Source organism: Phocoena sinus, chromosome 15 (assembly GCF_008692025.1).
Source record: "Phocoena sinus isolate mPhoSin1 chromosome 15, mPhoSin1.pri, whole genome shotgun sequence".
Classification (NCBI taxonomy): Eukaryota; Metazoa; Chordata; class Mammalia; order Artiodactyla; family Phocoenidae; genus Phocoena; species Phocoena sinus.
Window position 1 is genome coordinate 14,162,490 of NC_045777.1, and position 20,810 is coordinate 14,183,299.

At 39.7% G+C, this 20,810-nt stretch overlaps 1 non-coding gene across 1 annotated transcript; it reads left to right on the forward strand.

Annotated features, from left to right (window-relative positions):
- The first annotated feature begins 2,650 nt into the window (after positions 1 to 2,650).
- On the forward strand, positions 2,651 to 2,754 carry LOC116741073. The gene has a single exon (XR_004346047.1). It is a non-coding gene; the product is annotated as a U6 spliceosomal RNA (small nuclear RNA).
- Positions 2,755 to 20,810: the final 18,056 nt, after the last annotated feature.

The following is a 20,810-nucleotide window of genomic DNA, read 5'->3' on the forward strand; positions in this document are numbered from 1 at the left end:
TCCAAAAACAGTGTCAACCACTGCCATTTGTTAAGCTCAAGAAATACGGGGTGCCCATATAAATGTGAATTACAGAAAAACAAGGAATAACTTTTAGAATAAGTATGTCCTAGGTGATACATACTTATACTAAAAAGTATTCACTTTTCTCTGAAATTTCAGTTTCACTGGATGTCCTATATTTTTCTTTGCTAAATCTGGCTGTTCTAAGCCCATGCAGTTTGCGGGACCCTTCTTATCTCCTCTGGTCCCCCAAAGAGACTGGAAGGTAGATGCTGCTAGCATGCCCATTTTTACAAATGATCAAGTCTTAGCTCAAAGAAGGCAGAAAGTGTCTGAGCCAGAGCTGAAGTTCAGGTCCAGCTGACCCCAAAGCCCTTGCTCTAGAGATATAATATAGAGCCTTCAACTCCACTTGTGGGGTTACTGGGAAGCCAGTGAAACTTAAGCTCCTGGGCCCCTCACTTGACGCGTCTCTTTCTAAGGCCCTGACAGGGACCTAGAAGTCCATTCACGGGGTCACTCGTTCATGTAAAATTTACAAAAGTCATTTGCTTTTCATAGTCCGCGGCAACCAGCAGAGACCACCATCACTCTCCACTCTGATTCCCCACTGGAGCACTTGACCTTGAGTAGGGTGGTATGGAAGTGGTCATTGGCATTTGGGGGATCCAGCCGAGGGGAAGTTGAGTTGGGAATCTGTGGTATTTTTCAGCTTCTTAAAATATGCATTTGTTGTGATTTCCTAATTCAAAGAACGATTCATTTTGTACCTAATTTCGTACTCATAATTTCGTATTCTTTTTCTTAAATAAGGCCCCCAAGTTGTATAAACAGCAGGCCCTGCTCTACTGGGAGCCACCTCTGGTCAAAGCTTATTCTATCCCCTTTTGCTCCCCAAACTTCAGGCAAGCAAATGTATTCAGTGAGCACAGTTATTCTCCTCCCACAAGGAGGGTGAGGTTAGATCTGCAGTTCCTGGATGAAGATAACTCTTCTGCTTCCTAGCTGCAGGACGCATGTACGTTCTTAGCGTTGACTTTCTCAGCCCTAAACTGGAGATAACAGTATCCATCTTGTATTATTATCGGGACAGTTTGCTGAGATCATGCGCCTGAAACACTCACTACTGTGACTGTAGCTGGCGTGAGCAATTGCTCAACGGTACAAACTTCACTTCTCCTAGCAGCTTTGCAGAGAGCTCTCAGTCATTATAAACTGACCATCTTAATGCTCTCCAGAGGTGTTTAATTGATCTGGGCCCATGAGCCTTCATAGAATATTGTTTAAACAGGGGCAGTAAGCAGGCTTTTTTTTTTTCTAAAGGAAAATAATGGAATAGACTGGAATAGAAAACACCAAGTGAATTGTACGAAATCAGAGTAAGACTCTGTGTGTGTGTGTGTGTGTGTGTGTGTGTGTACTGGGTCAGGATGTGAAATGTGTTTCTTCTTGCAGATCACGTGCAAAACGTTGACGAACACTTATTAACCAAGAGTGCTCTATGGAATACGAAGGGTTAATCTGTTTCCTTCAAGCCCTCTCACTCCTTCACCAGAATACGGCCCATTATCTCCTAAATCGCAGCCACACCCCACGGCCCCCTGAGAGATAAACAGGAGGCAGGTGCTCACTAATTTTACTTTTTTCTTTCTCTTAGGGCAGTGGTCTCAACCCTGGCTTGCACGTTAGAATCTCCAGGGGAGCTTTTAAAAATCCCCATGCGGAAGCCCTACCCCAGACCAATTAAACCAGACTCTCTGGGGAAGGGACTGCGGCATCAGGATTTTTTTAAAGCTCCCGGTGATTCCAAGTGTGCAGCGGAGGGTGAGAGTCCCCATGTTTGGGAGAAAAAGGACTTGACCACAGATTTGCAGCAGATGAGACAGAAACTCAGATAAGACTTAAGGCTCCCACTTCTTACTCGAGATCACTTAAAATCCAGCCCCCTTCCTGTGCAGGAGCACCCCCTTCCTGTCCCTCATTCCCTTGATTTCTTCTTAATAAGTATTTGTCCTCATTTTATAATGACCAGAAAAATAACCCCAGACAAAATCTGAAAATGCTAAACCATAAAGCAGATTCTTTGGAGTGTAGACCACAGGCACGTCTACCCTGGAGTAAAACACTGTTTTTTTCCCCCTGGAGTCTTCCAAGTATAAATGTCCCCTGAAGCCAGAAGACCAGCTTAACTTTGAAAACGACAAACTTCACAACGTTTCCAACATGTATATACATATCCTACAAACACACATGTGTACTCTCCATGCCAAATTATGCCTTATTTCTATACACATTCCTTTCCCATCTGCAAAAACCTCCTCTACAGAAAAAGTATTCCTTTTTGTTTTAATGCACTCATTTAAACCTTGGCTCTTTCCAAAAAGGATTTGAGTTTGCATGCAAAAACATACATGTGGCAGCAGAATGAGAAAGCAAGAAAAGCAGGTGAAGGGGAAACATGGGGAGGGAAAGAAAAGAAAGTCAAGGGTGAGATTCTCATAAATATGTAGGCTAGGAGGCCCTGAGCACTGTTAGTGGTGGACAGAGAATTAGATGCTGAGCTTCCTGGCAGCCAACGTAAAGAGGAAAATGTGATCAATTACATCAGTGGCTTTCAAACTTTCTTGTATTCAAAAGTAAGCATATTGTACTTGCTTTGGCAGCACATATACTCAAATTGGAATGATATGGAGATTAGCATGGCCCCTGAGCAAGGATGACATGCAAATTTATGAAGCATTTCACGTTTCTATACAGATCCATTAAAAAGACTAAAAAGGAAGCATAGGGAATTCCCTAGCAATCCAGTGGTTAGGACTCTGCACTTTTGCTGCGGAGGGCCCGGGTTCAATGCCTGGTTGGGGAACTAGGATCCCACAAGCCTTGCTGCATGGCCAAAAAATAAATAAATAAAAAGGCAAGCATATATAGAATCACCATATGGAAAACAGAGGCGAAAAATCCCAGGCTCTGTTGAAGAGCTCATATTTTCCATTTTTAACCCATCCACCTGGAATCACCCTTGTTGCCCTGGCTTATAAATGAGACAGCAACCCCAGTTTGGCCTGAAAAGTCCAAGGTAATAAATGGCTAGATGACTGTTTTTCATACTGTCTCTGGAATGGATAAATGTGTCAGAATTAAAAGATAGCTTATGCTTTAGCATCAGAGGGGAAAAGAGAAATAAAGCTGTGTTGTCACCTGCCTGGTAGTGAATAAACACCAGAGATCGAAAAAAAGAAAAAAATCTCAGCCTCGTGGCTTGCACCTTTCTCCTGCAGGTACTTGTAAAGGGTCTTGAAGGAGCACCCAGAGCTCTGCAGAGTCAAGCTTGAAAGTCATGGATTTCAAAGTGCTTCACTGTGTTTGTGATTCTCAAAGCCTATAAGATAGAAACCAACAGAACTACTTGAACAAATCAGAACGCTTCCTGATGTTGGTACAGGACAGAGTGGAACTTTTGAGAGTGAAATGGGCACTATTAATAATAAAGCATGTTTGGGGTTAGCAGATGTGAACTAGTATATAGAGAATGGATAAACAACAAGGTCCTACTGTGTAGTACAGGAACTATGTTCAATATCCTGTAATAAACCATAATGGAAAAGAATATGAAAAAGTATATATATGTATAACTGAGTCACTTTGCTGTACACCAGAAACTAACACAAATTGTAAATCCGTTATATTTCAATAAAAAAAACAAAAAATCAAATCAAATAAAGCATAAACCAGGACTGTTCCAGGCAAACTGGGACAGATGGCCACCCTGCCTAAACAGGATGATTTAGATATGTCCTGAGGACAAAAGACGTGTGAAATTCAAGCAAGTAATCACACGGGAGGCGGTAACAGACATCCATGAGTAGACCAGGGGCTGTGAGCAATCCTTCTTAAAATTATAAAATCATCAGCATAACAATTCGTGGTGTGGTTCGGGGCATCCCATCCACATTCTGACAAGACTCCAGTCAGCCCTCTTGCCTAAATCTCTGGTTGTTATGCAACGTCATCGTCCTAAAAAAGGGTCTCCCCAAACCAGGTGGGCTGACATGATGGATTCCTAACATGCATATCGAGAGCACTTTCCCTTGATGTCTGCAGATTCTTATCTCTTACTCTGCTGGAATCTCTAGAACATATGTCAGGGACCTCTTTGGCAATCTGCTTAAGTCTAAGGACATCTCAGAAAAATGCTTCTATATAAACAAAAACGCTTATAATGCACATAGGGTGCTGGGAAACTGGATACTGATAAGAAACAATTTAATGTCTTATTTCTTACTGATAAGAAAAAAATTTACCTCACATTATTCACAAAAATTAACTCCGAATGGATCACAGCCCTAAATGGAAAGCCTAGAACCATAAACCTTCCAGAAGACAATATAGGGAGAAAATCATTGCAACTTTGCAGTAGTCAAACATTTCTCAGAACACTGAAAGTACAAACCATGAACATTAGTAAACTGAGCTTTGTCAAAATATAAAACTTTTGTTCTTCAAAAGACAAAACTGAGGGCTTCCCTGGTGGCGCAGTGGTTGAGAGTCCGCCTGCCGATGCAGGGGACGCAGGTTCGTGCCCCGGTCCGGGAGGATCCCACATGCCGCGGAGCGGCTGGGCCCGTGAGCTATGGCTGCTGGGCCTGCGCGTCCGGAGCCTGTGCTCCGCAACGGGAGAGGCCACAGCAGTGAGAGGCCCGCGTACCACCAAAAAAAAAAAAAAAAAAAGACAAAACTGAGAAAATAAAGAGCAAGCTATAGACTAGAATACAATACTTCTATCATACAAATATAAAAAATATAAGGGATATATAACGATACACGAAGAACCTTAACAACTCAATAACTTTTAGAAAACAAATAACTCAATTAAAAACTGGGAAAACTTTAGAACCAACACTTCATAGGAGAAGATATACAAATTGCCAATAGGCACAAAAATAGATGCTCAACATCATCAATCATCACGGAAATGTACATTAAAATATAATGATGGGCTTCCCTGGTGGCGCAGTGGTTGAGAGTCTGCCTGCCGATGCAGGGGACGCGGGTTCGTGCCCCGGTCCGGGAAGATCCCACGTGCCGCGGAGCGGCTGGGCCCGTGAGCCATGCCCGCTGAGGCTGCACATCCGGAGCCTGTGCTCCACAACGGGAGACGCCACAACAGTGAGAGACCCGCGTACTGCAAAAAAAAAAAAAAAAAAAAAAATATATATATATATATAAAGAAATACCACTACGTATCCATTAGATTGGCTAAAATTAAAAAGACTGACTGTACCAAGTGCTGACAAGGATATGGGGCAGCTAAACTCTCATACACTGCTGGTTGGGATGTAAAATGGTACAACCGCTTTGGAAAACAATTTGGCAGTTTCTCAAAAAGTTAAACATCCCCCCACCATATGACCCAGCCACCTGACACCCAAGAGAAAGGAAAACACAAATCCATGCAAAGAACTGTATATGAATGTTAATAGTAAGTCTATTTGTAACTGCTAAGAATTGGAAACAGTGAAACTGTCCATTAGCAGGTAAACGAATAAACAGATTGTGGTATATCCATGCAATGGATTACTACTCAGCAATAAAAGAACGTATGATACACACACAACATAGATGAATATCAAAATCTTTATGTTGAGTGAAAATGCCAGAAGCCTCACTCTCCCCAAAAAGACCCAACACATGATTCTAATTATATAAATTTCTCAAAAATGCAAACTAATTTACAGTGACAGAAAGCAAAGCAATTGTCACCTGAGGGTGGGTGTGGAGGGAAGGATGGATTACAGAGGGGCTCAGAGAAACTGCTGGGGATGTGATGGAAAAGTCCAGTGTGTGAATTGTGTTGATGGTTTCATGGTATATATATGACATATATATGTATATAAAATGATAACATTTAACCCTTAAAATATTTCCAGTTTATTATACTTCAATTATACCTCAATAAAAATATTGAAATATTATGATGGAGTCATGTGAGATCCTTTATTAGTACATTAAATAGTGAGATCTAGCAGCAGGCCTATAAGTTCCATAATGTTGAAGTAATGCTGAATATAAAGATATTTCAAGGTGTTTGCAACAGCCATAATGTGATATGGAAATACCTGTGATTTCTACTGGCAACAGAGTCAAGGTCCTGCTCATATACTATGGTTTACTGCCACATTCACATCTGAAGGGAATGCTAAATTTCACTTAGAAGTTGGTGAAAATAAAGATACATTTTTTACATCCAACTTTACAGACCCCCTGAATTCTATCCACACACCCCAAGTTAAGAAGTCTAGTTGGAAACAGCCTCAGCTACCTGAGGGTAATAATCTCCCTAGAAGATAAGAATCTTTAAACCCCAGGAACATTTAGAGTTAACTATAGAAATAGCCTAAATGGGAAAGCAATTTTATCAGGAAGCATATTTTAAATGAGATAAGATTCAGAAATAAATGTGGAAATACTCAACAAGGTCAAAATCATCACATTAATATGTTTTGTTAAGAAGGAAAGTGTTCATATTTAGTAATTTACATACTTTAAGAGACTTATGTTTAAGAGACTTAGACCTTTCAGAGTAGCACATTGGTCAGACTTGTTAATGATCATTTTGAATGTAACTGAAGCATTGCTTAAACGTGCAATTTTTACCTCAATGTCTAAGTCTTTTTTAATTTTATTTTTTATACAGCAGGTTCTTATTAGTTATCTATTTTATACATATTAGTGTATACATGTCAATCCCAATCTCCCAGTTCACCCCACCACCACTGCCCCCACCAAAGTCTTACTAAGTTTATATGCAATCATTTAGGACACTTAAGAGAATTTAAGATTTACTATATGTGACCTGATAGATTTATAAGATTGATTGAGAAGTAGAAACATTGAATAATTAAAGTACTTGCAAAGAAAATCCAGATTATCAAATTTAGAAATGCAGTTTCAAGTGGCTTAAGGCATTTACTTAGCTAAGTTTATAAGTGGGACCAAACATTAATCCATGACTTCCTTAAAAACAACGGCTGAATTTGTTACTGTGCTCTTAGAAATGGAACAATAGATTTCAAAAAGGAAACTTAAAAACCCAAGGGGGAGAAGCTAGGTTTGGTAAATGGTAACTTTAGTAATTGAAAATTATTTCCTAGAACTTGTGTACAGCTTATTCTGTACACAAAAACCACTCAGACCCATGTATAGCAGTATGGATGATTGAAAATGGAATGAGCCACAGGAAATCCAGGATCCTTCTCTCATCCCATGTTTAGTTTTGACCTAAGCGTCCCCCCATCCCCTTATTTGGGCCTCTGCCATTAAGAAATTAGCCACAAACACAAGAAAATTCTTTTTAGTGACCTAAGGAGAAGAAAGGTCATTCATTACACTCGGATTAGGAAAAAATTTAAAATAGTGAACCACTTAATTTTTCAGAACAGTGGAATCTAAACAATAGCTACACTGGTGAACAAATGCGGATTCATTGCCAAAACCCCAGTTGGTCTGGACAGCATTTCTTCCTGGTTGCTTCAACAGAGCTGAATCGCTTGGCCTTCTCTCTCCAACAGTGTAGAAAAATCCCAAGGGGAATAAAATAGTTGTACTATAAGCATTTTTAACAATCTGCAACATTAATGGCAGTTAAATACCTATATACAAACTTCCCTCCTCATAGAATTACTGGGAAGATCAAATAAAATAATCTTTTTATAATCCCCCCAGTTGGAATGATGACTTTTTACCAGACAATTATCTTTCAGCGTTTAGTAATTGCATTATTTAGGTTATCAGTTTGGCTGCTGTGACAGAAAGACATTCCCCCAAAGTGGCTTTTATCTGATGCACTTTCCTTTTTCCCCCTTAAGAGTCTGGGTTGGTAGTTGATGGCTGGTTTGGAGGCTCCACAATCATCTGGGACCCAGGGTCCTTCTGTTTTGTTGCTCTGCCATCAACTAGTGGCTTCCATTTCATAGTCCAAGATGGCTGCCCTAACTCCAGTAATCACATCTGCATTCCAGCCCGCAGGAAGGGGGAAAAGAGCTGTAGGGCTCACTCTTTCCTCCTAAAGGATCTGCCCAGAAATTGAACGCATCACCTCAATCACGTTCTACTGACCAGAATTTAGTGCTCTGACTGTCTAGCTGCATGGGAGTCTGGGAAATGTGGATTTTATTTTTATTTAGGCAGACAGACAGTGCCAAGTTAAATACAGTTGATCCTTGAACAATGCGGGGGTTAGACGTGCCGACCGACCTGCAGTCAAAAATCTGAGTATAACTTTACAGTGGGTCCTCTGTATCTGTGGTTCCACATCTGTAGATCCAACCAACTGCTGATTGTGTAGTACTATACTATGTATTTATTGAAAAAATCCGTGTATATAAAAATCCATGTTGCTCAAGTGTCAGCTGTATTCTATTCCTAAGGTAGGAAGGGAGAATACATACTGAGTCTCTGCCACATTCAACACTAAACTCTACAGGTTATTGGGTTTTGTGTGCATAATGATTTCTCTTGTGAAATATTCCTTGTAAGTTCACATTGGTGTGACCACTGAAGAGAGAAATTTGGGAATACCAATTAAAATGTAAAGAGTAACCCAGGAACTCTATAATCCAACTCCTCTCTAGAGAAACAGGTAAAGTAGCCTACAGTGAGCATATACAAGAAGATTTCATCAAATCTTGTTTCTAAGAGTAAGCAGATGGAGGGACTTCCCTGGTGGTCCAGTGGTTAAGACTCTGGGCTTCCAATGCAGGGGGCGTAGGTTCGATCCCTGGTTGGAGAACTAAGATCCCACATGCCATGTGGCGCTGCCAAAAAAAAAAAAAAAAAAAAAAGAGTAAGCAGATGGAAACAAAAGACAACTAAAGAGAAATGGATAAGTGCCCTGGTGTATCCATATTTGACAGTATTTAAAAAGGAGGTGAATCTATATGTGCGGGAAATGTAATTTGTAGGATGTCATAAACAGTATGACAGTGTTTAAGTATTATAAAAAGAATAAACAGAAGATAAGCAAAACTGACAAACCTTTAGGCAGACTTACCAAGAAAAAAGAGAGAGAGGGCTCAAATAAATAAAATCAGTAATGGTAAATGTACACCTGATACCACAGAAACACAAAAGATCTTAGGAGACTGTTATGAACAATCATAGGAGACCATGATGCCAACCAATTGAACAACCTAGAAGAAATGGATAAATTCCTAGAAACATACAACCTACCAAGACTGAATCACGATGAAACAGAAAATCTGAACAGACTGATTGCTAACAAGGAGATTGAAACTATAATCAAAAACCTCTGAACAAACAAAAGTCAAGGACCAGATGGTGAATTCCACTAAACAGTCAAAGAAGAATTAATACCAATCCTCCTCAAATTCTTCCAAAATATAGAAGAGGAGAGAACTCTTCCAAACACATTTTAAGAGTCCAGCGTTACCCTGATACCAAAACCAGACAAGGATGCTACAGAAAAAGAAATTTACAGGCCAATATTCCTGATGAAGTTAGATGTGAAATCTTCAACAAAATATTAGCAAACGGAATCCAACAATACATTAAAAGCATCATATGCCATGATCAAGTGGGATTTTTTCCAGGGATGCAAGGATGGTTTAACACCTACAAATCAGTCAATGTGATACACCACATTAACAAAATAAAGGATAAAAATCATACGATCACTCAGTAGATGCAAAAAAGCATTTGACAAAATTCAACATCCATTTATGATTAAAAGAAACCTCTCAACACTGTGGATATAGAGGAAATGTAATTCAACATGATAAAGGCCATACATATGTGACAAGCCCACAGCTAACAATATTCTCAGTGGTGAAAAGGTGAAAGCTATCTCTTTAAAATCGGAACAAGACAAGGATGCCCACTTTCACCAATTTTATCCAATATAGTATTGGAGGTCATAGCCAAAGCAATTAGGCATAGATCAACAGAAGGGAATATAGAAAGCCCAGAAATAAACCCATGCATATATGATCAGTTAATTTACAACAAAGGAGACAAGAATATACAATGGGGAAAGGTTCGTCTCTTTGATAAATGGTGTTGAGAAAATTGCACGGCCACATGCAAAGCAAGTGAAACTGTACTCCTACTGAAAAGGCAACATACTGACTGGGAGAGAAATAATTGTAAATCATATATCTAATAACCAAAATATATAAAGAACACATATAACTCAATAGCAAAAATCAAACAATTTGATTAAAAAATGGAAAGAAGATCTGAACAGACATTTTTGCAAAGAAGACATCAGATGGCCAGCAGACATATGAAAAGATGCTCAACATCACTAACCATCAGAGAAATGCAAATCAAAACGAAATGAGATATTACCTCATCCGTGTTAGAATGGCTACTATCAAAAAGACAAGAAACAACAAGTGTCGGTGAGGATGTAGAGAAAAGGGAGGGAACCCTTGCGCACTGTTGGTGGGAATGTAAATTGGTGCAAGCACTATGGAAAACAGTTTGTTGGTTTCTCAAAGAATTAAAAACAGAACAACCGTATGATCCAGCAATTCCACTTCTGGATTTTTATCTGAAGGAAATGAAAACATTTGAAAAGATATATGCACTCCCATGTTTGTTGCAGCATGATTTACAGTAGCCAAGGTATGGAAACAACCTAAGTGTTCACTGATGGATGAATGGATAAAGAAATTGTGATATACGTATATATACAGTGGAATATTATTCAGCCATAAAAAGAAGAAAATTCTGCCATTTGTAACAACATGGATGGACCTCAATGGCATTATGCTAAGTGAAATAAGCCAGATAGAGAAAGACAAATACTGTATCATCTCTCTAACATGGACTCTAAAAACAAAACAAACAAACAAACAAAAACCCAAAGAAAACCCAAGCTCACAGATACAGAGAACAGATTGATGGTTGCAAGAGGGGGGTGCTGGGGATGCGGGTAGGTGGGAGAAATGGGTGAACTGTCTTTTTTTTTTTTAATTTAAATAAATTGAATTTTAAAAGACACAGCATTATCAACCAAGTGATAGGTATGGGGGTGAAGTGGTGGTTGGGAATTGTGGGAAAAAATAAACAGTTAAATCCCAAAGATCTAACAAGTGATGATAAAGGAACTGACTTATTATTATTATTGTTTTTTTTTTATGGGGAGAGGGAGTGAATCAGAGTAATGAAGAGAGCCATAGTCCATGGATAGGCCACACCTAGGGCATGGTAAACTACTCTAGGTAAACCTAGAGTAGTATGCTGTAAATTAGGTAATGAGAATTCTGCAGAAGCTGGAAATCTAATCAGAAGTTACTAGGTGAACCAGAAATATCCAGAAATTTTTAAAAAGAGAGAGAGAAAGAATCTTGCGGAATGGTACTAAATCTTGGATGGGCATTTAATAGAATTTCAATAGAATTTCAGGGTCAGGGTGACCTTGCTTAGTTGAGTGTGCTGAAGTCTGTCATCCTTAACTCTTGTGACACTCAGTTATTGTAATAAACATTTTTGCAGTCACAACTTTGTCTTCTACTTCTTTTAAGGAACTGACCAATTATTAACTCTCTGCAACCATCTCTGTAACCAAGAATTGCAACATGAAAATACTGACCTCCTTTCTAACTAAGATGGGATAACAGGGACCAGAGTTACCCTCCTGTTTTAAACAGTCAAACACCTAGACAAAACGGAATGACAAGCGTTTAAAAGACACTAGAGATCAGATAACGAAGAACTATATTCCTTAATAGATGGGAAACAAGGTGAGCCCTACCATTGTCCCAGCTCACTACCTTGAGAGAGTTTCCAGAACAGGGAGGGAAAACACAGGCAGAGCCCAGCTGACTCCTTGAGTTGAAAGGCAGAAATGAGATTCCAGGAAGACCAATGCAAAAAAGTAAAAGAAATAAAAAAGAAAAAAACAAAAAGAATACGTGTGAATACACAAGTACTTATAAATATCCAGAGAACTGTCCAGAAGAATTTGTATATTAGAAAGATCTGGAAAGATTTATATCTTAAAAAAGAAAACACGTATATATTTTAAAATATAATGTATATTTTAAAAGAAAGCAATGACATAGTATTTCAATATGTAATGTATATACTATATATTGTAACATACATAAAACATATAATATATAATACCATATATTATAAGACACTATATGATATACTATAATATGGTATTACATATTACAGAATATGCTATTATTGATAAAATGCCAGTTGTTTGCAGAATGTCTCTCATTTAGATTAATCTGGTGTTGTCTCATGATTAGATTCAGGTTATGTATCTTTGGCAAGAATACCACAGAATGATGATGTGTTCTTCATAGCACACATTTTCTTTTTTTTTTCCACATCTTTATTGGAGTATAATTGCTTTACAATGGTGTGTTAGTTTTTGCTTTATAACAAAGTGAATCAGCTATACATATACATATGTCCCCATATCTCCTGCCTCTTGCATCTCCCTCCCACCCTCCCTATCCCACCCCTCTAGGTGGTCACAAAGCACCGAGCTGATCTCCCTGTGCTATGCGGCTGCTTCCCACTAGCTATCTACTTTACATTTGGTAGTGTATATATGTCCATGCTACTCTCTCACTTCATCCCAGCTTACCCTTCCCCCTCCCAGTGTCCTAAAGTCCATTCTCTACATCTGCGTCTTTATTCCTGTCCTGCCCCTAGGTTCTTCAGAACCTTTTTTTTTTTAGATTCCATATATATGTGTTACGATACGGTATTCGTTTTTCTCTTTCTGACTTACTTCACTCTGTATGACAGTCTCTAGGTCCATCCACCTCACTACAAATAACTCAATTTCATTTCTTTTTATGGCTGAGTAATATTCCATTTTATATATGTGCCACATCTTCTTTATCCATTCATCTGTCGATGGACACTTAGGTTGCTTCCATGTCCTGGCTATTGTAAATAGAGCTGCAATGAACATTGTGGTACATGACTCTTTTTGAATTATGGTTTTCTCAGGGTATATGCCCAGTAGTGGGATCATAACACACATTTTCAATTTGTCTGGTGATATTAACTCTGATGCTTAATTAAAGTGGTATCTTCCAGGCTTCTCCACTGTCCAGTTACTCCTTTTTTCCTTTGTAATTAATAGGTATTTTGTGGGGATAAACTTTGAGACTATGTATATATTGTGTTTCTCATCAAACTTTCAATGCATTAACTTATTTATTCATACTCTTTTCTTTGATGGCTATCATCTGTTACTATCTATTTATTTTCATGACCAGACTGTCCCAGATGCGGCCAGTGGGAGCCTCTTCATTCTGGCTTCTGTGTCCATGTGACATGTCCCCATCATTCTTTGAGTACTTCCTTCCCTTCTGGCACAAGATGCTCAGGTTCATCTTCTACTTGTCTTGATCCAGTCCTGGAATTAGCCATTTCTCCAAAAATCTTCGGTTCCTTATAGTGGAAAATAATTTTTAGAAACCAACATCTGGGCGCTAAGTGTGTCCATTACTACTGTTGTGTCTCGCTTTCAGGCCCCCTCAGTAGCCAGAGCTATATACACATATACAGACAGACTCGTATATACACAGATGCATGTACATATATATGTATACATACAGATGCATATACACATACCGATATATCAATATTTAGGAGTGTGATAAGCTGATTCCATAATTCATCTGACAAAAGAGGAAACGTGTGACAAAAACATTTTAAAAATGAGTAACAAATTGCCTGTCCAGATATCAGAACAGATAAAAGATTTGGCGTACATATGGGAACATATGTATATGTATAGCTGATTCACTTTGTTATAAAGCAGAAACTAACACACCATTGTAAAGCAATTATACCCCAATAAAGATGTTTAAAAAAAAAAAAAAAAAGATTTGGCGTAAAGACACAAACAGATCAATGTAATAGACTATGGAGTCTAGGAACAAACACATATTAATGCAAATTTGTTTTGCTCAGTGGGGAAAGTATGGATCACTCAATGCTGTTGGAACAATCAGTTTTCCATTGGGAAAAGCTAATTCTTACCTCTCTTCAGTCATTAAAACAAATTCCATGTGTAATAAAATAAAATACATATTAAAAAAATAAGGAAGATATTAGAAAAATAACATGGCACTACTTCTGCAACATTACGGCAGGGAGGCCTTCCTTGAGCAAAATCAAACAACAACAACTAAAACAAAACAAAATAAACAAAAAGGCAAAAGCTATAATGAAGAAGATTGATGAATTTGACTGCAAAATGTTTAAAACTTTGTATAGCAAAAGAGATCAAATTAAAAGACAAGGGAAAAAAAAAAAAAGACAAGGGACAGTTTAGAAGAAAGATTTGCTAAATATAAAACAGAATACATTTATCAAGAGTTCCTAAAAATCAGTAAGAAAAAAAACAAACAACCCAGCAGACTAGTGAATAAAGAGCATGAATATGCAGTTAATAAGCCACAAAGTGGAAATGGCCAATAAGCACTTTAAAAGATGCTCAACCTCATTAAAAGTCAGGACTACCCAAAATAAAACACACTGAAATATCCTTTTGTACCTGCAGGTTGGTAAACACACAAAAAGATGAATAATAACCAGTTTGGCTACAGTCGTAAGCAAATGGATATGCTCATGAAGTATTGGGATATGTACATATTATTCAGCCTTTATAGAGGAAAATTCAACAATAATAATATATGTATGTATATATTTATATATACTTTAAAATTTATGTATTTATATTCTTTTGTTTTAAATTTTTATATATTCATATAAATTTAAGGTGTGCATATCTTTTAGCTCAGAAAGTCAACTTCTATTTATCTATCTTAGAAAAAGAATCATGTAAGGGCACAGGAAAGCATATACAAGGATCTTCATCAAAGTATTATAATAGCAAAAAGTTGGAAAGCAGTTAAACCAATAGGGAATTGGTTAAATAGAGTATAGAAATTATATGCAGCAGTTAAAAAGAATGAAGTAGAGGTGTATGTTCATAAACACATAACAGGATATATTATTAAGTGAAAGGCAATTACAAAACAAATATTTAAAATATGGTCTCATTTATGTAAAAATAAAAATCCCACAACACACAACTCTCTTTCTCCTCTCTCTCTTTTGCTCCCTCCCTCCTCTGTCTCCCCCAACATATACTCTGAAAAGGTACATATAAAGCTAATACCAGTGGTTCCTTAAAGGGAAGGGGATTGGTTTTAGAGGAAGGGTAGAAGATGGGTCAAGGGAAACTTCACTTTATTTGTATTCTTTTTGAAATGATTTTTAAAATGATGATAATGTATTAGTGTATTATTGGGGTAATTAAAAATAAATTGTAAAATGATCATTTCAAAAAGAGAAATTATTTTAGGTTAAAATAATAATCTATGCTAATCACATAGCACAGACTTGGTACATAATAAAATGCTAGCTATCATTATTCTATCTTGAGGTATGTGATTTTTGGACAAAATCCATTTCCCAGGAGGCAGGATTCCTGGTTCCTGGCTTTATCACTGCTCCCATTTCTGATTCCAGGGGCTCCTCTGAAAAATGAAAAGGTTGGACTACAGTCTTTCTCAGCATTAAAGAAGTTCTATAATTAGACACATTTGGAAAAGTCCTCATAAATGAATTCTGTATTAGTTTTCTATTGCTGTGCAGCCAATTATCATAAATGAAGTGGCTTAAAACAACATGCATTTACTAGCTCACAGTTTCTGTGGGTCAGGAGTCCAGGCACAGCTTCACTTGGTCCTCTGCCCAATGTCTCACCAGGCCACAGTCAGGGTCTAGCCAGGCTACGTTTTCACCTGGAGGCTTAACAACTCAGGAAGGACCTACTCCCAATCTCATTCAAGTTGGTGGCACAATTCATTTCCTTGTGGCTGCAATGACTGAGGGCCCAGCTCCTGAAAGGCCATCAGCTAGAGGCCACCCTCAGATCCCAGAGGCTACCTGCAGTTTCCTGCCGCGTGGTCCTCACCATAGGCAGTTCAATTCATCACAGAAAGCTCACACTCACCCTAGAGAGTTCACACTCACCTAGGGAGATCATGAGACAGGCTGGGACCTGGCACCTGGACCCTTTGCTGCAGTGCTTGCACCTGGACAAACATCTCCTCCAGCGACTGCGTACAAAGAAACTAACAGGACTAAAAATAACCGCATGCATGCACAGCTGGGGCAAAATACGAACAGTAAGATACAAAAAGGCCACAAACCAACTGCCACTTCTGAGGTGCCTGGAGGAAAAGCAGGGTCCTGTACATGATCCCTGCACACAGAACCAGCAAGGGGGTGGCCAGGCCACCTGAGCCACGCCCCCAACCCCACCCACCGATCTGCCCCACCCCCTCACCCCATTTAAGGGACCAGCCCACCCTCTTCCGGAGCTAGCAAGGGCACCTTTTACCAGCTCTTCCTACCTTGTGCTGCATCTTGAGTCCCAATAAAGCCTTCCTGAATTTCTCATCTGGACTCATCAATTTCTATAGATTAAAGAGTTCAAGGATCTGGGTCAGTAACACTCACACTCACCATAGAGAGCTCACACACAGCTGTTTGCTTCAAGGCCAGAATCTCTCTCTCTTACGCTAGTGCATGCCAGCAACAGGGTTCTCTCTCTCTTTCTCTCTTTCTCTCTCTCTCTCTCTCACACACACACACACACACACACACACACACACACACACATAAAATCTTTATATACATATTTTATATATAAAATTCCTGTGAAGTTATATATATATATAATATATTATTTATATTAATTCAATAATATATGTATATATATAAAAATCACAGGAGTGACCACCTTCACCTTTGCCATATAATGTAACCTAATTAAGGGAGAGACATCCCATCACCTTTGCCAAATTCTACTGGCTAGGAGCGAGTCACAAGGGCCCCCGCACAAGGGGAGGGAATTCTACAGGGCGTTAACATCAGGGAGGAGACCACGGGGACCATCTTAGAATTCCTCTGGCCGCAACATCTCTAAGTTGCAATTATTAAAACAACAATCCTCTATCTTTCCACTGACAAAATTATTTAGACAGTGGAATAGGGGGAGGAAAGTGGATTTATCAGGAAGGCAGAATTTTGTTTAGACGAAATAGAGTTTTGCAGCCAACATGACAAAGTTTAACTGCTAGAGTTTTTATTTTATGATTCAGAGCCTACTCTATACACTAATTTAAAATCGTCCCTTCAAGCCATAGAACACTGAAAAATACATATTTAAAGAGCATGTGAGGGGCTTCCCTGGTGGCGCAGTGGTTGAGAGTCCGCCTGCCGATGCAGGGGACACGGGTTCGTGCCCCGGTCTGGGAGGATCCCACATGCCGCGGAGCGGCTGGGCCCGTGAGCCTGCGCGTCCGGAGCCTGTCCTCCGCGACGGGAGAGGCCACAGCAGTGAGAGGCCCGCGTAACGCATAAAAAAAAAAAAAAAAAAAAAAAAAAAAAAAAAAAAAAGAGCATGTGAAATTGAATCACCTCTAGACAATTACTCTGAAAAATTAATTCTTGCCTGATTATTTAAAAAATCTAGTCCATCATTTGGATCCCATTTTTCCCATAATTTTTTGTACAGTTATATTAAAAATCAAGGCTCTAGGTATCTCTGGTATGCTTGGAGGGCAAAGTTAAGACTGAAGGACTGAATAAAACGAGTCCCCTTTGAAATGTGCATTTAGGCAGTGATCATTTGCATGAAATTGTGTGAAGCAAGGAGGATAGGAGGATAGGAATTAACCTGATATTCTTTCAAAAAATATGACAATATCAGCAAAGAAGCAGGCTCAGATAATAAAGACGGACAGGAGAAAGAGGAAGGAAGAAAGGATCTTCCCACTGACAGTTGCATGTTAGGATTGCGTGGATATTCCACTGTGGTTACCAAGGTCTCCCTATCGGGTGCTGGATTTGCAGTGCTGGATTGCAAACTTGCATCCCAACTGTACAGGAGGGCACCATCCCACGCCAAGACAACTTTGGCCTCTCGTAAAGAGAGAAACAAACAAATCCGCAAATGCTTTCAGAAGCTGGCCTCTCTCGTTCTTCTTAGTCTCCCAGCAAATGGATGATTTGCCCCAACAGTTAAGACAAATGTTTCTGTTAGGGAGCCACTTTCCAGGCGAATAAACATCTTCAGCAGAAGTAGACATGAAGGGTGTGAGGACAGGGCAACATAAAGTACTTTCCAACCAATGTTGCCAGTGAAGTCAAAATGTAGTTATGAGTGACAGTATTCTAAAGCAGCTGACTTCAGGGTGGATTTTGTTTGTCCAGTGTTACAAAAAATTGTTTTAAAAAATTAGGGGCTTCCCTGGTGGCGCAGTGGTTGAGAGTCTGCCTGCCGATGCAGGGGACACGGGTTCGTGCCCCGGGCTGGGAAGATCCCACATGCTGTGGAGTGGCTGGGCCCCTGAGCCATGGCCATTGAGCCTGTGCGTCCGGAGCCTGTGCTCCGCAACGGGAGAGGCCACAACAGTGAGAGGCCCGCGTACCGCAAAAAAAAAAAACAAAAAAAAAAAAAAAAAAATTAGATGGTGTCATGAATAATAATACAAAATTCTATAACATCTGGATTCCTGGTTTCTCCTGAAATAGCTGGAACATCTATCAATAGTCAGCTTCTATTCCCAGCTGATGGAGCTGAGTAGTGGTTTTTTTCTCACCAGGTCACCACAGTCTCCACCACTCCCTGTGTTGTCGCTCCCGGACTTCTTCATTCATGTATCTTTTCTCCTTGACTTACAGTCATTTGAACTTGCAGCCCTTAGTTTGATGCATATCTAAGCTTCTTAACTTGGCGAACATCAAGGCTGACCCTCTGATTTTACAAATGGGGAAACCGAGGCAATCACCTAGTTAGGTAAAGGCTGAACTAGGTCCTGGTGTTCTGACTTCTCTAAGCGACTTCTTCCTCTGCTGTGGCCCTGTTCTATGTCTCCACATTCATCATTAGGAGTTGAAATTCTCAAGCTTTCTCTCCAACTAGGCAACTAAAATGTGTTATTGAATTTTCTCCTTTTTTATTGGAGAAGACTTGGTTGCTTGGCATCTATTTTAGCAGAAAGCCTGCTCTAAGGCTTTTAACTCCTCTCATTGGAATTCATAATTTAGGGCAGTGTCTCCAAGGTGGAGTAGGTCAGATTATCCATTGGGATCAAGGAAAACAACATAAGAACTTCTAAGCACACTATTAAACTAAAATAATAAGAAAGATATTCAGCTCTATTAATATTTAATATTCCATTTGGCAGTGATGCCCCCTTTGACTGTGAGTTAGATAGCGTTGGGTCCTTTAGGGGGTTTGAGACCTTCAGAGGGAAGAGCTGGGGTTTTCCGATGTTGAGGGGCTGGGAGCAACATACTGTCATTCGTTCACTTATTTGTCACGTGTTGAAGGTAAGCTGATTGACTTATGCTACTTAGAAATTAACAAATGCTACTCAGAAATCATTTGTGTACCCTCTCCATTCTTGGAAAACTATTCATTTTCACCCTATAGTTTTTGGAATATCTTTCACGTTGACAGTGGAAGTGATTATAGCAGCCCTTGAAATGGGTTTTGAGGTTTGGGGAGGAACTGAGAAATTTTCTCTTTCCCAGTCCCCCAGAGTGAATCATCTCATATTGGTAGGTTCAGACTTTCAGATCTACGCCAGTCCACCATTCACTGATTTGGTGGACACTGTGGTCTTTAACTGGGAGAATACAAATCCTGGGGCACTGTCCTGTTGCGGGCTAGCAGCCTCCTAGAGCCCTCTGGCAATAAGAGCTCAACTGAGAGTGCCCGATACATGGATGGCATTTGATGAAGAGCCCCACTGAATGGCCTTCTGAAGTGGCTGCCCATGTAGAGGAGACAGCTGAGTGACACCAATGTGCCCCAGTCAACTGCCCTCATCAATTTACAGGACCCAGGACAATTGTACAAATGGAGGCCCACTTGCCATATGTCTAAATATAAAAATATTAAATAAAGCGTTTTCTAGCCTCCTACTTTTACAAATATACCTTACGATGACCTGGAAAGCCAGGTTCAGATGTAGAATTCTTGAACTTCTCCATGTTCTGGCTGGGACGTCACCCAGCTCACCTCCCTTTTCCTCCTATAACTCCAGCTCCATCCTACCACAAGAAGCTCTGTGCACACATTTGCACGTGCCAGCCCATATGTGCTAGCTCTGACCCCCTGCCCTTGGCCTCCTCTGGGGCTGCAGGGCGTGGACCTTGCTGATGCAATCTGTTCTTGGAAGGATGGCCCTGGGGAAGAAGCTCAAACAGCCCTGGAATGAAATTCCAGGATCCAGGGTGGGGGGGTCGGGGAGATGATGCGTGGCCTCTGGGTGTGCACATCCCCTTCGCCTGGCTGACTTCTCCCCCACGGAGAGGGCACAGCTGGAGGAGGACCAGATGGGGGCTCTGTGGCCACTCTAGCTGTAATTGAACCAACCCTTCCCAAAAGGCAATGAACAAGTGGCCAAAGAGATTCCTTGGGGAGAAGATGATAAGAATCATGCAGGCAGAGAAAGAGGGCAAAGCTCATATTCCTTCTACTCCTGCCGTATGGTCAGCACACACTTATTCAGGGCCTTCAGGGTAAGGGTGGCACTTAAAAATGAGAGAGAAAAGGATTGCTTTTTGAAAGAAAATTGGACTACAGAGAGAACACTTTGAAAACAAATGTTTGGAAATATTCTTGTTCAGGGATTACTGTTGATATATTTACATTATTTGAAAGTATGTAAATTACCTATATAAATGCTCAAAACTGTACCCAATTTAAGGACCTG